The 5553-nt window shown below is 47.0% G+C and overlaps 1 protein-coding gene across 6 annotated transcripts in view; it reads left to right on the top strand.

The window, feature by feature from the left end:
* Positions 1-2449: 2449 nt before the first annotated feature.
* FRYL (FRY like transcription coactivator) overlaps positions 2450-5553 on the top strand; it is a 221605-nt gene continuing 218501 nt past the window's right edge. For 5 of the 6 annotated variants that reach the window (XM_045284305.1, XM_045284304.1, XM_045284303.1 and 2 more), the window contains exon 1: positions 2450-2579. The gene's annotated coding sequence lies outside the window, so the exon portion shown is untranslated. Of the gene's footprint in view, positions 2580-3718; positions 3783-5553 lie in introns of all 6 variants that reach the window. The other variant, XM_045284301.1, reaches the window with a different exon arrangement.

Genomic DNA, 5553 nt, shown 5'->3' with positions numbered 1-5553 from the left:
GCTTAGAACAGTATTAATTGAGCCCTCCTTGTGTTGCATGCACAGCCAGGCTGGGAACTCTTGCTGAGTCCTGGCTGTTGTTCTTCGAACGGCTGTGATGATCATCGCCACTTACGGTTGAGAAAGCTAAAACGGATGCATGAAATTCCCAGTTTCAAAAGTATTTTGTATGCGTTTCAATGCACAGGAGGAGGAGGAGACAAGAGCACGCTCAGCCCCCCAAACCCAAACGTGCTGCCACACGGAGCTGAGCCTGAGTGAGGTCTGGAGCCATTTCCTCGTTTCCTTTAGAACTTTAACACGGAGGCTTGTGAATGTCTGGGTCTTTCTATTTCTTTGCAGTTGTTAAAAAGACAGAGCAGTTACAGTTGCAACGGCAACTGTAAAATTGTAAAAGAGTAAAACTGTGCTCCTCATGTAGCGGGTTCAATGGCTGATTTTTCGTAAGTCGATCCCCAAGTCTTTCTTGCAAGGTAGCTCTGGAAGCAGCCTCCCCTCCAGCCTTTCTATTGGCAGTTGAGCTTGTTAACCTTACAACTGGGGGATTCATCTTCTTGTATGTGTGTGGACATACACACCCACTTAACACACTGCTGTGTGTGAGCCCATTGTTGCAGGCACTGGCTCCATCCGTCTCATTGATGACATTCCTCTTTTTCGCAGCCCCTCTACTTTACCAAGCATGACGTCCTTCTCCAGGGACTGGTCTCTTGGCAACAAGTGCAAAGTACATCAGATGATGGCTAGCCATCCTTGCTTCTAAGGAGCATTCTGGTCGTACTTCTTCCAAGACAGATTTGTTCATTCTTTTGGCCGTCCATGGTACTTTCAATATGTAGGCCCATTGCTTGTGCTACTGCTTCCATTACGCAGGAACTAGACACACACACACACACACACACACACTTTCAATATATAGGTCCATTGCTGTACTACTGCTTCCATTACGCAGGAACTAGACACACACACACCACCACCACCACCCCCCCACCACCCCACCAGGATGGTGTCACTGAGTAAGTGCTTGGCTGCTAACTAAAAAGTTGGTAGCTCACCTCCACCTAGCACCTCTGCTGGGGAAAATGACCTAGTGATTTGCCCCCATAAAGATTACAGCCAAGGATATGACAAAATACCCATTTATAAACTATCAAGGGCTCATGAGGGAGGGGGAAGCAGGGAGGGAGGCGAAAAATGAGGACCTAATGTTGGGGGTTTAAGTGGAGAGAAAATGTTTTGAGAAACGTACAAATGCGCTTTACACAATTGATGTGTGTATGGATTGGGATAACAGTTGTATGAGCCCCTAATAAAATGTTAAAAAAAAAAAAAATAAGATTACAGCCAAGACATTCCGGTGTGAGATGCCCTTTCCCCATGGGTTCCCTGAGTCTAAAATCCTCTCGCTGGCACCCGACAGTAGTAAGAATCTGTTTATATGGGTGTGTAAATTCTCTGCCTTGCATATGCCTGGTAATTGTTTCCTAGAAATATAAAGAGTCTTTATGGGCTGCTAACTGCAAGGTCTGAAGTTTGAAACCACCAGCTGCTCTGTGGGAGAAAGACAGTGTGTCCTACTCCTGGAAAGAGTTACAGTCTTGGAAACTCTCAGGAGCAGTTCTACCCTGTTTTGTACGGTAGCTGTGAGCTGGGATGAAGTTGTTGGCTGTAAGTTTGGTTTCTATAATTGCAGTTCGTGTCTTTTTGTAAACCACAGTGATTTTTATGAATTATTGGTGATTTAACCAGTTCCTTCAGCTTATTGTACAGATTTCACTTTTACCAATGCTCCCCTCACAGCCTTATTCACGTTTGTCATCTTGTGAGTGTAGACTTACATCTGTATGTTACAGTCCCAGGAGGGTGGGGGAGAGGGCTTAGTTTATTTCTAGACCACATCTAAAAGTGTAAATGCATCCCTACTTTTGATAGACATTGCCACGATCATTATCAGTGGAAAGTTTGTTTCTTGGTGGATCTTTGGAAGATCATTCTCCGGTCATTACTCTTAGGCCCATAACATTGTGTCCCCAGGTTCTGCGGAAGCACTCTTCCTACAGCAGCCATGGCCTCCAAGAAACAGGTACTTAATGTTGAGCATTTCCTTCAAGATGCTGAGAGAATGTGCCACTGCTTCAAGGGTACTCCGAGAGGGGGAACATTTAAATTTGAACTCTTAAAGGGCCTGCTCTCATTTCCTTGATGGTCTTCTCTCTGCATAAGTCCATCCTGGTACAGTGGAGTGTTCATGATGAGGAAGCTCTTGGCCAAATCCTCAATTATAAAAATGAATTTCAGCAGTGATATATGTTATTTGAAGGCTGCCAAAATGTTGCCAGTTTTGTTTTAAAACACGGACATTACAAATCGCCAACCGTCTCTCTGTGTCCTTCTCTTGTCTTCCAGCCTGTGACCTCCCACCACCCCTGTCCCACACGGTGACTCGCCGCTGCGGCTCCGTGGCCCCCAGGGCCTGTCACCCACACCTTCCAGGTAGAAAAATAAAGCTTCTCGATGGATCCCTTCCAAATGTGGTGTTTTTTCTACAAACTCTGTGCCTCAACTGCTGTTGCTAAGTGGTAAGGATACATATATATGTTTTTGTTTCGTTTTTAAAAGAATAATGAAAATTGTCAAACAATTTTTCTTTGGACCGACTTTTCAGTTTCTCTTTTCCCATATGAGTAATACCTGTGCTTTTCTTTGATGGGGGAGAGGGGTTAATTTATTTCTAAATCACATCTAAAAATCGCTGCCACATCTTCAGAACACCCTTTACAGGTACACTGGAGCCCTGTACCCACTGTATCATAGTGGTTAAATCTTAAATGTCGGGCTGCTAACTGCAAGGTGAGTGGTTTGAAACCACCAGCTGCTCGGGACTTTCTACTCCCATAAAGAGTTACAATCTCGGAAACTCAGACTCATCGGCTGGCTCTGGGGCAGGGAGGTTTTTTGTGTGTTTTTTATCCCACTGCTGAGAGCTGTAAATCTTCCAGAAAGCCAGAGGCTGACCTTTTGGCTATCAGCCAAGGGCTGTAACCTCTTTGCCACCGGGCCCCGAAGGTGTGCTACACCTTCCAGTATTTGTCAATAATAAACATAAACATGTGTGAACCGTTTTACTTGTGTGTACTTTATGCAGGGCACCCTGGTGGCAAAATGGTTAGACCACTTGGCTGCTAACCAAAAAGGTTGACAGTTTGAGCCCACCCACTGTTCTGTGGGAGAGAGGTGTTGCCATTGGTTTTCATAAAAGTCTTAGAAACCTTGGGGGCAATTCTGCTGTGCCCCACAGAGCGTCTCTGAGTAAGTATGGCGTCCACGGCTTGCAGCACATCTGCGTATATGCATACAGAGCTGTAGGCATTTCACAAGCGTCCAGACAAGCAAAAGATGCATGTTAGGACCAGTAGCATGAGTGGCAATGGCTGTGATCGGGGAAGCAGGAGCAGTGGTGGCCCAGTGGTGACGTGCTCGACTGCGAACCCCAGTGCCCACACTTTGAACCCACCAGCTGCTGCAGAGGAAAAAGATGTGGCAGTTGCTTCCACACAGACTCCAGCCGTGGAGACCCGATGGGGCAGTTCTGCACTGTCCTATGGCGACACTGTGATTTGCAGCCCCCTCGCTGGCAGTGGGTTCTTGGTTTTGGGTACTTTATATACTCCAGAGCCAGAGGTAGTTTACACTGTCATGTCGTTTCTTATCTCTTTAGATATTTTGAGCCCAAAGAGCCAAGAACAGCCTCTTACTTCCTGGCCTTTGCAGATGAGATACACGTGAGTGGAGATAAGAGAGTTATTCCTGAAGAGAGGTGTGCGGGGCCTGCTCGTCTCTTTCCAGCCTGGCGCTCTGCATGCCTCTCATTTCCTTCATCTTTTGTAAGCCTGGATCTGGTTTGCTAACACGGTGTCTGCCCATCCCCGAGATTTCCTTGGGGCACCTGTTTGGGGAGGAGGAACGGAGAGGACAGAGGAGTGAGATCTTGTAGAACAGGTTGCTAAAGTGTAAGCTTTCTTACTCTTATTGTGGCGAAATTTATAACAAAGAGTTTGCCAGTTTGACCCTACAATTCACTGATGTTAAGTTACATTCATCTGTACTGCTCTCCACTGCCATAAATTTTATGTTACCCCAAACAGAGACTCAGTGTCCTTTAGTCATAACTCCCACCTTCTCCCCGCTCCTGGTAACTGTTCATCTACTCTGTCTTTATTCGTCTAATGCTTTCGGGTAAGGGTCGGATGCTAACCACCGGTAGGTGCTGCCAACCCTCTGCCGACTGAAGGGGGGAGATGCGGTGACCCCGCTCCCCTGCAGTCTGAGAAACGGGAGCTGAAATGGCCCTGACAGCCATGGGTCGGGTGTGGGTTTATGAGTATGGTGGTACACTTCTAGCTGTTTTCACGGTCTTGTTAGGCACTGTCTGTTAAGTTGGTTCGGACCCTCAGCGACCCGGTGCACAACAGAACGAAACACTGCCTCGTCCTGTGCCACCTCTCCATGGCTCTTACTGTGAGCCCATTGTTGGCAGCCACTGTGTCCACCCGTCCTGTTGAAGCCTTCCTCTTTTTCGTTGCCCTTCTCCTTTACTAAGCATGATGTCCTTCTCCAGGGACTGGTCTCCCCTGATAACGTGTCTAAAGTACGCGTGACAAAGTCTCCCCATCCTGGCGCCTCAGGAGCAGCCTGGCTGTACTTCTTCCAGGACAGGCGTGTTCTTTTGGCAGCCCGTGGGTCTTTGAGTGTTCTCCTCCGGCACCGCAGTTGACACGCATGGCCTCTTCTTCCGTCTCCCGTATGTATTCCATGGCCAACTTTCACACGCATCTGAAGCCATTGCAAACATCATGGCTCGGGCCAGGCATCCCTTAGTCCTCCAAGCAACGTCTTTTCTTTTCAACACTTTAAAGGTCTGGTGCAGCAGATTTACCCAGAGCACTGCATCCTTTGATCTCTTAGCTGCTGTTTCCATGAGCACTGACTGTGGATCCTCACAAGACGAAACCCTTGACAACTTCAGTCTTTTCTCTGTCTGTCTTGATGCTACCTACGGGTCCAGGGGGAGGATTTAGTCTTCCTCTTTTCTTTATATCGGTAACTTTCTCTACGTGAGATCATATACTCACCATGTTTTCAGTTTTCTTCCATTTTTAAAATGTTGTCTTTGTGTCCGGGTGGCCTTCCACTGTGTGTATTTACCATGTACTGTTTATCCACTCATCGGTTGATAGACATGTGGGTTGTTCCCACGTCGTGCTTGCTGCCCGTGATGCTGTAGTCAACACTGGTGTGCAGCTCTCTGTTTTACAATCTCTTGGGCATGCACCTAGGAATTGAATCAATGGGACATCATGGTATTTCTTTCTTTAACTTTTTGTGGAATTGCCAAATAGCAGCTGCCCCATTTCACATTCTGAAACGGGAGACGTTGAGAGTAAAATCGTTGAAGTAGACTCATTCCGAGCCAGTCAACCAACATTTTCCACAGGCCTGCTATTCAGGAAAGACACGGCGCACAGGGCTAAATAAAGGAGTATTGGTGTCAGC

This window comes from Echinops telfairi, unplaced genomic scaffold (genome assembly GCF_000313985.2).
Source record: "Echinops telfairi isolate 266 unplaced genomic scaffold, ASM31398v2 ScPeMD7_7468;HRSCAF=8506_0, whole genome shotgun sequence".
NCBI classification, from domain to species: Eukaryota; Metazoa; Chordata; class Mammalia; order Afrosoricida; family Tenrecidae; genus Echinops; species Echinops telfairi.
The sequence above is the reverse complement of the archived record's forward strand: the minus strand, read 5'-3'. Positions and strand labels throughout refer to the sequence as shown.